Here is an 11,356-nt window from a genome sequence, read left to right as displayed (position 1 = left end):
TTCGTCTATGGTTCTACTTGGTATTATCACATCGTCGAGATATACCAAGACTTCGCCTGGATTCATCTTCGATGCAACTCTATTCATCACTTCTTGGAAAATAGCGGGAGCGTTAACTAGTCCAAATAGCATTCGATTATACTCGAAGTGACCATCGGTAGTGACAAAAGCGGTATATGGTTTCGAAGTCTCGTCAATTTCGATTTGGTGGTATCCCATTCGCAGATCGAGTGTCGTGAAAGATTTGTTCCCGGCAAGTTGAGCAAATTGCTCCTCCATCACCGGCATTGGATAAGGGTTTTTGACTGTGATTTTGTTCAAACTACGATAGTCAACACACAGACGGTGCTCACCGTTCTTTTTCTCAACTAAGACAATCGGTGAGGCATAGGGAGAGTCTGAATGTCGTATTATGTCGTTTTTAAGGAGCTCTGATACTATATCAGCAACAATCTGACGCTTATCAAATGCTATTCGATATGGCTTCATACGTACGGGTACTTCCGTTGTTAATTGTATTCGCATTTTATTTATTCCACACTTACCGAGTTCCGACGTAGTTTCAGCAAAAACTTGACGATGAGTCTTCAACTGTGTTTTTACTTTTTCGTCCAGAGAGGGCGGACTACGCTGATTTTCAATGTGACATTTGTCCCCATGAATAACTAGCCGTTTGTCATCGCGTCATAACACATCACGGCCCAGCAATATGTTTTCGGGAATTCTCTCATCGTCGACTACTAACAAATCAATATCGTATTCGTGACCATCAATGTTTATAATAGCTTGAAGTTTAGAGGTACATAAATATTTTCCTCCCGCGAAACCATTTAACTCCACCGAACAACCGTTTACGCGACCATTTACCCGTTTAGCAAATGTTTCTCTAATAAGTGTGCGAGTGCTACCCGGATCTACAAAGGATCGGGTTTGCTATTCGTTAATCTTAACTTCTTTTGTTACATTTTTATTGGAAACGTTTTCATCAATTTTATTAACCGTGTCACTTGTCGTCTTAGGAATATTTTTATTAGGGCACTCGTTGGTTTTGTGCGTAGTACGATTACACACGGAACATCTCTCTTTACGTTGGGGTTCAGGACACTGTGTGGCGTAGTGACCAAACTTCGAACAATTGAAACATTTTACCGATTTCGCGTTTGAAGTTTTGATGTCTTTTGTTTTAGTGTCTTTGTTAGATTGTATCGCGTTCGTATTTTTGGGGTGCGTATTAACATTTCGTATTTCATTATAAGCGGTATAATTGTTTATATCGCGTAAAAGCTCATTACACAACATGTAGTCATTAGAAATTTTATTTTTTAAGTCCGGTTCGTTATACCATTTATGATGTATCATGCAATCGCGTTTTCAGGTACACCACCTCTAGTACCCAAAGCTAACATCTTATAATAATACTCGCGCGGATTTTCGTTTTGTAGTCGTTTTGTTTGAGACAATTGTATATGAATGTCTGCAACATTTTCGGTTGTCACAAAATCGTTCAAAAACTTTGATACGAATTGTTGCCACGTAAAAAATATTTCTTGGAAATCCACCCAGTACTTGGCATAACAACTTAGTTTTTGTTGAACCGCGAAAACTAAAGTGTGGTCATCCCAACCATAAGCGTTGCGTAACATTTCGACGCGTTTAACAAACTGATGCGCGTTTAATGATTTTTCATTCGACGGATTGAATTCGGGTAGAAGCTTTACCATTTCACGTACGTTACCAAAAGGATTTTGCGTTTGAGGCGTTATAAACGTTGGTGTATTATTTTGACAATTAAACGCAACTGGTTTCACATTCTGTGTATTACTTGTTGGAATGTAATTTGTTGACGTACCGTATGCCTGCGGTGGTTGTGATACCACTGGTGCAGATCAAAACGCTGGTGTAGGGTGCACTTGTTGAGATATAGTCGACGTTGGCCAAAATGTCGTTGTACGGGGATCCCCTTGATATGGAATCGATGTTGTTGGTGCGAGCCAAGACGTTGGCTGAATATTTGTGACATATTCTAAGCCAGCATTCGGCAGTTCACTCGTAGTGTAAACTATGTTTGTATTAACCGGCGACGAAATTCCCGCAGGAACAAAACTTTGCGCGGCCGCCAAAGTTACATTTTGGTTTTGTTTTTGCGAATTATATTCCGCTAGGGATTTTTCTAGAACACTCACGCGTTGCCTTAATTGGACAGATTCGTCTTTAGCACTGTCAAATATTTCTTCTATCTCGTTGTCCTCTAAACGCCTTATTAACTCGTTCTTATTACCACTAGTTGGCAATCCCGATTTTCGGCACTCCTCACGTAATTCGTTTATTTTTAGGCGACGAAAATTTTTCATTTTTGCAGTTCCTTCCGTTTTTATCAAATCGTATAAAATGTTATTATAACCGTTTCGTATATTAGCCCGTTTGCTTCCGTTTTGATTAAATCGTATTCAAGATCGTTTTTAAATCGTTTACAATACTAGCACGTTTGCTCTTATTTTGTTTTGATTATTTATATTCCTACATATACATCTCTTATTGGAATTCACGTTTACTCGTTTAACGTTTGCAAAACTCGTTGCATACCTTTTGTTCCTTTTTGCCATTCAAAAACGTACGCAAAGTAACGTACATTTCACGTTGTGTGGTATATTTGGCACATCACACCAATTGCAAGACGTATGCAAAGTGTTAACGTGCGCAAGCGAGAGCGTTAACTTTTCACAGAAGAACAACCACCAAAAGCGTATTGGAAGCAGCTCACACAATACAACGAGTATTTTTCTGCGAATTGGCGAACACTTTTCAAATTTACCGACGCGACGGCAAGAAGTCTCAATTTGCACGAACAAGTCTCAATTTCCTCGAATTATTGCAATTAAGTCAATAATAATTAAGACACTTTTTCACGTTTGTAGGCATAGAATCTTTCATCGCGGTTCTGAAACTGTCACTCGGGGTAACTAGAATGAATTAAATGACAGGACGGCTGAACTTTATTACAATTAAACGTTTTATTGAACAGCAAGGAAAAATACGTCTTCTCGCTTTCGTGGCTTGTGGCAAAAACTTATCTTTCAAAGATCTTCTTCTTATACATTCTTTGTTACAGTGTTGCATGCACCTGAAGGGTTGCATTTAAAATGTATGTCAGAAAATGTTACAGAAATTTATAATATAATAATTATAAGGCACAACTATTCTTCTTGTGACACATATATATGTATTTTATTGTTTTATTTGGATATTTTTTCATTGAATATATTTATCTCATATATAAGATTTTTTAAATCCATATTTTCCTTGTTTTCTTCATTATAATAGTTATTATATAAATTTACTAATTACAAAGCATTTTTAAGTTGTCTTTCTATGAAAAAACAATTACATGTATCAGGTCCTGATTCAGTATCATTATTACTCCAAGGACAGATCGCAAAATGTTTTCCATATATAGATTTTATCCAATACCCCTTTTCCATCTGTTCCTTTAATATACATCCATTTTGTATAATGCTTCTATGATGGTCTAATATATATTTATAATTCCTTTCCAGAAATCTTTTAATTTCAACACTTTTCATATTGTGTTTGATTGTAGTATCTAGTTTAACAGTTAGCTGTTTAATAGAACAGCCCTGTTTACCAGTTAGTTGTTTAATAGAACAGCCTTGTTTTGCAGTTAGCTGTTCTATTAACAGCTGTTCTATTAAACAGCTAACTGCTAAACAAGGCTGTTCTATTAAACAACTAACTGCTAAACAGGGCTGTTTTCCATATAATCTTCAAGTTTATCTATAAATAACGGATCCTTCAACCACCTTTCTTTAAAGATATGCCGCTCCATCTCCATATATGAATCTATGTTCATATTGTCTTCCGCCTTGAAGTAAAGCTTCTTCGTCTTCTTATTAAAATATATTTTGTTCGTGTTTAAAACCTCATCACATAATAAACAGTTAGTCATTGATACAAATTGGCTTTCTGAATAATTTTTTATTTGATAACTTTTCTTTTTATAAGCTTTTATTTAACTTGGTCATCCCGCGCCAATCGCGGAAATTTCCAATCGATTTTAAACTGACTTCCCGACAAGTTAGAGACTTGAAATTTTCAGCATAGTTCCAATCACGATGACAATGCAATTTAAAATGTAAATGAATTCTCCATATGGCCCAGGCGTCTTGATTTAAAGGCGGTCAAAAAATGGTAAGATTTATGGCTAACAGAGCGTAATTTGCCAAAGAACGTAAAACCACTATAAAATTGTTAAAGCTGCCGGCGCGCCGCGGCAGTAGTGTTGTAAAGCTATTCCTAGTCTAGATATGAACCCCGTTGTAGGCATCATATCAAGGAGATACAATTAAAAGACTCCAGATGTCGCCCCGCCAGAAGAAGTTAAATATTGCGCCTAAATATATGCCATGCTACAGCGGAAATGGACGACACGCCATTTCTTTAAATAAAATTAACTGCTGCTATATGTACATACATATGTAAGTTTATACAAAACGTAAGCAAACAACGTTTTGCTTGCCAAGTCTTCTGTTCTCTTTCATTGCAAGTTGAATTATTTGGATATTTATTATTATTATTATTACTAATTAATTTGTTTCAGTAGTACAGAGTAAGACTTATGTCTTTTAATAGTACTTCAACTATATATATATATATTATGTTTTACAATATATACAATATATGTAACTTAACAATAACAACGAGTATGACTTAATTAATAGCAAAGAAAAAAAATATCAGAATAGAACAGAAATAGTGGAGAGAGATAGAGAAAATTTTAATGCCCTTACACAATGCTATCAGTAATTTTTAAAATAATTGTAGATTTGTGTCTTGTAGTTGAATCTGTTTAACCGACTCTTTACGGTCTCAGGTAATGAATTCCAGACTCTTACTGCGTTAATGAAAAATAGTCTTGATGATGCTAGGTAAGTAAATTTTGGAACAATAAAACTGTTGTGCCTCTGTGACCTTAGTGGTATCAGCTTCTCAAAGAGATAGGCAGGTATTTTAAATACAGTAAGTTTGTGAATAAATATACAATTCCTAGCGGTCAAATAGTTCTCTAGACTACAACCCAGGATATTTGTTCGACAGGCAGTAATATGCTCATATCTACCAATCCCGTATACATAACGTGTAGCATTGTTGAATGCTACATTGAGTTTATGGCAAGATATTGAGTCCAGTTTGCTGTATACTACCTCAGAGTAGGTGATGATTGGCATAATTAGTTGGAGAACTAATTTACGCCTGGTTTCCAGTGGCGTAAATGTTGCAGAAACTCTCAGCTTACGCAGTATCGCAAACACGCTGCTCACAACTTTATTTATGTGGTCAGTACATGTAAGTTTAGAGTTAAGAATAAAACCTAAATTTCTTATCTTATCCGTAAAACTAAGCAGACTGGTACCAATCCACAGTTTTGGAATACAATCGACATACACCACACCATTACATACAGGCAATACATACGACTTTGACGCATTTAAACATAGAGAATTTCCAGCAGCCCAAACAGAAATAGCAGACAAGTCACGGTTTATCTTGAAATATAAATCCTCAACGAGGCCAATACGACTGGACAGGTACAATTGTATGTCATCAGCATACGCATGGATATTCACATATTGACAAACAGAAAAGACATCATTGACAAAGATACTGAATAACAGTGCACCGAGGACAGAACCTTGTGGAACACCAGCATACACAAATCTAGGCCGGGATATTAGTTTGTTTGACTTAACCTTCTGCTTTCTACCCTCCAGGTAGCTAACCATAAGTTTCACCGCACTGTCTTTGACGCCGAAGTAATGTTTGAGCTTCAAACACAACAATTTGTTATTCACTGAGTCAAACGCCTTTGAGAAGTCGAGTAAGCAAAGAAGTGTCAGGTCGCCATTGTCAAAGTTCATTCTAATATCATCCAGTATTTTGACCACTGCCGTCGAACAACTATGTTTTTGTCGGAAGCCAGATTGTAGTGGAGAAAGCAGACTATTTTCTTGCACAAATGCAGAAATTTGCGCAGCCATTAAGTTTTCACAAGCCTTCGAAAAGACAGGCAGTATGCTGACAGGTCTATAGTCGCCAGCATAAGTAGCATTCGTCTTCTTCGGAACTGGCAAAATTATAGCTTTTTTCCAAACTGCTGGAAAGCATGAGCTGGTAAAACAATGGTTTATTATATGAGTCAGAGGGCCTATTATAAAATCAATTATTATTTTGACGAATTTCAGCGAGATTTCATCTTCCCCTATAGCGTTAGACTTAATTTTTGACAGGGCCATCAGGACCTCAACTACGCTAACTGCCAGAAATTGAAACTCGTGTTTTGGACTAGCACAAGACATGGAATCCTTCCACACGGGAGCACAATGGTTTTTGTTGTTGGCACTGATAAAATATTCGTTCAGCTCATCGACGTCAATTTCACACTCGGGTCTTTCTTTGCCATGTATTTTAAGATTTTTTAGATTGCGCCACAGTTCCTTCGAGGGGAGTGACGGATTTAGTGTTGAATAGATGTACCAACGTTTTGCTTGTCTTATTATAGCTGTAGTTTCATTTCGAATTTCCTTGTAACGATTCCAAGAAGTGTCCGTTCGACTTTTTCTCCACTTAGCATAAGACTTATTGCGTTTCCTGATGGCAGAACGAACTTTGGAATTGTACCAAGGACACGAACTATTTACAATATTTACAGAACACAGTGGAACATGCACATTAAACAACATGGACAAGTTATTGTTGAGGAAGTCAAGTTTATCATCAACAGTGGGAAGAAACCAACATTCATTCCAATAAATATTGCTCAGGTCTGAAAACAAAGCATCTACTTTCAACGACTTAAAATCACGATACACAAAGGTAGCACCTAAACCTGGACGATTCATCACAACATCTAGAGAACAAAATATTAAATCTTGGTCGGAAATAAAATCTACTTGGTCAAATTTAAGAATATGCGAGAGGTTGCAGGTAATAAAATAATCAAGGAGACTAGGTGGGGAGTTATTTGCATACCTCGTTGGCATAGTTTCGTTAACAACACAAAGTCCTGCTGTTGCCAACTGGTCCAATAATTTACTACTACTGGGATCGTTTACTAATAGATTTACATTAGTATCACCACAGATAAGAATACGCTCATAATCTAACACAAATTCAGACAGGTCAAAAAATAATGTATCTAGAGCTATACCCTTATTAGGATTATAAACACATGCGAGTAAGACTTTATTCACGCCATCAGATACTTCAGTAATTATGTATTCAGTATCGCAGTTGTTTGATTTTACTAACAGTTTGAGTTTCAGACTTTTGTTACAGTACACTGCAACTCCCCCGCCCACATTTTTATACCTTTCATGAGCATGAAATGGTATTATAACTTTGGTCCGATGTTTGTAAGTACCAGAATAAGAAGAGATAGACCCATTAAAATGTATACTTAAATGATCAGAACGTCGAGCTGAGTCGATTTAGCCATGTCCATCTGTCCGTCTGTCCGTCTGTCTGTCTGTCTGTCCGTCTGTTTGTATGCAATCTAGTCTCTCAGTTTTCGAGATATCCGGATGAAATTTAGTAGGTGGGTGTATTTTTATAATGTATAAATCATTTGTCGGAAGAATCGGACCACTATAACATATAGCTCCCATACAACTGATTGTTCAGATATGAAATTGTTCGTTATAACTTCTCCATTTAAGTAGCTAGTAACATTAAATTTTGCACTGTTGTCACTCATTATCAGAAGAATACTTTCAGTGAAAATGGTGGAGATCGGGTCGGTATAACCTATAGCCTCCATACATCTGATTGTTCAGATATGAGATTTTTTGCCATAACTTCTCTATTTATGCAGCTAGGAACATGAAAATTCTCACCCTTTTCACTCATTATCAACAGAATATTTAGAGTGAAAATAACAAAGATCGGGTCACTATAACATATATCTCCAATTCAACTGATTGTTCAGTTATGATAGTTTTCGTTATGACTGCTCGATTTATGCAGCTAGGAACATGAAATTTTGCAATACTTCCAACGATTATCAACAGAATTCTTACAGTAAAAATAACAAAGATCGGGTCACTTTTACATATAGCTCTCATACAACTGATTGTTCAGACATGAGATTCTTTGTTATAACTTCTAAATATATGCAGCTAGAAACACGATATTTCGCACTATTTTCACTCATTATCGACAGATAGTCTACAGTAAAATTAACAAAGATCGGGTCACTGTAACTTATATATTGCCTCCATATAACTGATTGTTCAGATATGGGGTTTTAATGTAAAACTAATTTAATTGGACAGCGAAAACCGATAAATTTCGGAAGCTATTGTATAAATAATAATACAAAGTCTACTGAGAAAATTGTCAAAATCTATGCTGCATAAGCCTTATCTCGTATACCACTGATTGTTCCTATACCAGTTTTTGCGATATATCTCCTTTATGTAGGAAGCTAAACCCATTAAATTGTGTTACCGGTTTACATACCGATCACTCAGCAGTGAAAATCACTTTGATTGGTGCTATATAAGGTATATCTTCCATACCTCTGTATTTTTATATAGGAAACTCCTCTATCTATGTGTGCTGTGAATATATACATTTTTTCAAATGCAGTAATCTGTTAAAGTAAAGTTTTCAGATGTTCATGAAAGGTATGAAGCCTTCGGCATAGCCGAAGACAGCGCTGTTCTTACTTTTTTAAGTCTACGATCATGCCTCAATAAATTGTAGCCGTTTAAAGACAGGTTGAAATCAGGAAGGTCACTATGGAACCAAGTCTCAGAAACACAAATTACATCCACTGCAGACTCTTCAAAGACGTACCTAGCTAAGTCAAGTTTATCACGGCTTAGACTACGTGCATTAAAATGCACCACATTAAAACCATAATATTGTTTACATAAGATATCAATAATACATTTCTTATGTTCATTAACGCAAGGGCCTGACTTATCGAGCAGACCTACAATCGCAAATCCGGGCTAGAACAGAAACAACCAAAAACNCTTAGACTACGTGCATTAAAATGCACCACATTAAAACCATCATTTTGTTTACATAAAATATCAATAATACATTTCTTATTTTCATTAACGCAAGGGCCTGACTTATCGAGCAGACCTACAATCGCAAATCCGGGCTAGAACAGAAACACCCAAAAACAAGCAAACGAAGCATGTATACATATTTGCATAACTGCAAGTCAATAAATAAGAAAGGGCATGATAGTGAAAGGCGGGTAGTTAAGAAAATACTATGAAATTTAAGAGAGCAGTAGAAATTATAAATAGATTTAAGATAATATGCAGGGAAATTAAGAGGAAAACAGCAGAGAAGAGAGGTATAATAAAAGAAGAAACAAGAGCAGGTACAACATAAAGAAATGATAAACATAACTGCTATACTTAAACATACGTTATCAGGTGCCTGCAGCAACAACACTTTTGATGCTCCCTATATTGAGTACCTTCACAGCTTTACACTTAGGGCGAACGCGTACATACACATACCCACGAACTGAAAAGACAGCTACAAGTTTTTGATCTCTTCTTAGCTGCATTGCGAAGCGCATTAGCTCGCGGTTGTTTTTTGTAAGACACTCATGTATGTGTATTCTCCCATCTGAGCTCAGGCCAACATCACGGAGCAATAGCAGCCGCATTTTTTCTTTGCAAAACCGAGCCACTGATTTGAAAAGGGTGGATCGATCAGCAGAAGATGCTAACTTGACAATCACCGAAGCAGCGGAGTTGCTCTGTTTAGATACTCGAAAGGCCGAGCGAACTTGAAGCACAGGTAAATCCAATGACTGACACAGGTTGCCGAAGGTATCTCCCAAATTCTCACCATCCACATAGGGGAGACCATTGATAATGATATCGGTGGAGACGGCTTGGTTTTGACATTCGTTAAGCTCAGTCTTAAGCAGTGCCACTTCCATTTGCAGCTGGTCATTTTTCGCAATTTGAGCTTCTGCCTTTCCCACTCGTTCTTCCATTTTTCGCAATGCCTTTTTTAGATTCGCCAGCTCAGCCGTTAACTCGACAAATCGCTGCATTACTCGCTCTTCAGATGATTTTAACCGTTCAGCTATCTCTTCCACAATACTCTTCCTCTGTGAATCCAGTTGCTCCTCAATACGCTCAACCCAAGATGTAGGTGGGGAGCTCTCTTTTTTCTCAGTTTTACTGAGAGAACTATGCTGCGGAGTAGACACCGCTTGACGCGCAACTTTTCTTGTTGTCATATTTATTTTTATTTGAAATTAAATTGCGACGATTAAAAACAATATAACTATTGCATACGCAAAATATTGTCAACAGAGCTACTCGATATGAGGTGTAGAGATATTCCAGTGAGACCCGCTATCACTTTAAACGCAAACAATTGATCAAACACTCGGAATAAATATACAGCTGCTCAGCGGAATACAGCGGAATAAATATACCGACAAACACGTCTACTCAGCTTGACATTCTTTATGCATAATATCTATTGCAAAATTTTGTACATAAAATAAAATAACACTTTTTAATATACAACGCTTTTATAAATGGACTAAAAATTATAAAATAAAATAATGTAACAAACATATTTTTTTAAAAACAAGCTTTTATTTAACCTGTACAATCAAGGGAAAAAAATGAAGTAGTGTAGCAAAAGATTTTTTAGCAAGAAAATTTTGTCAAAACTGCACTAAAATGAATAAAATAAAATAAGTTAAGGTCTCGTTAAAGTTACTAAAAGCCATTTAGTGAAAGGAGTTATTCAAACTCTAATGAAAATTACTAACAATTTGTACTAATTTACTTCGTTTTTAAAAAATCTTGTCGGCGAATTCAGCGTACATGCATAATTGGTTAGGTATGTATGTATATATATGTATGCAGATATTTAAATGCCGGTTTGCTATTCGTAAAAATAAAATAAAATAACACTTTTTAATATACAACGCTTTTATAAATGGACTAAAAATTATAAAATAAAATAATGTAAAAAACATATTTTTAGAAACAAGCTTTTATTTAACCTGTACAATCAAAGGAAAAATAAATAATATAAAAAAAACTTTTTAATATACAACGCTTTTATAAATGGACTAAAAATTATAAAATAAAATAATGTAAAAAACATATTTTTAGAAACAAGCTTTTATTTAACCTGTACAATCAAAGGAAAAATAAATAATATAAAAAAAACTTTTTAATATACAACGCTTTTATAAATGGACTAAAAATTATAAAATAAAATAATGTAAAAAACATATTTTTAGAAACAAGCTTTTATTTAACCTGTACAATCAAAGGAA

This window comes from Rhagoletis zephyria, unplaced genomic scaffold, assembly GCF_001687245.7.
Source record: "Rhagoletis zephyria isolate East Lansing unplaced genomic scaffold, Rhagoletis_zephyria_1.1 Rzeph_scaffold_01047, whole genome shotgun sequence".
Classification (NCBI taxonomy): domain Eukaryota; kingdom Metazoa; phylum Arthropoda; class Insecta; order Diptera; family Tephritidae; genus Rhagoletis; species Rhagoletis zephyria.
The sequence above is the reverse complement of the archived record's forward strand: the minus strand, read 5'-3'. Positions refer to the sequence as shown.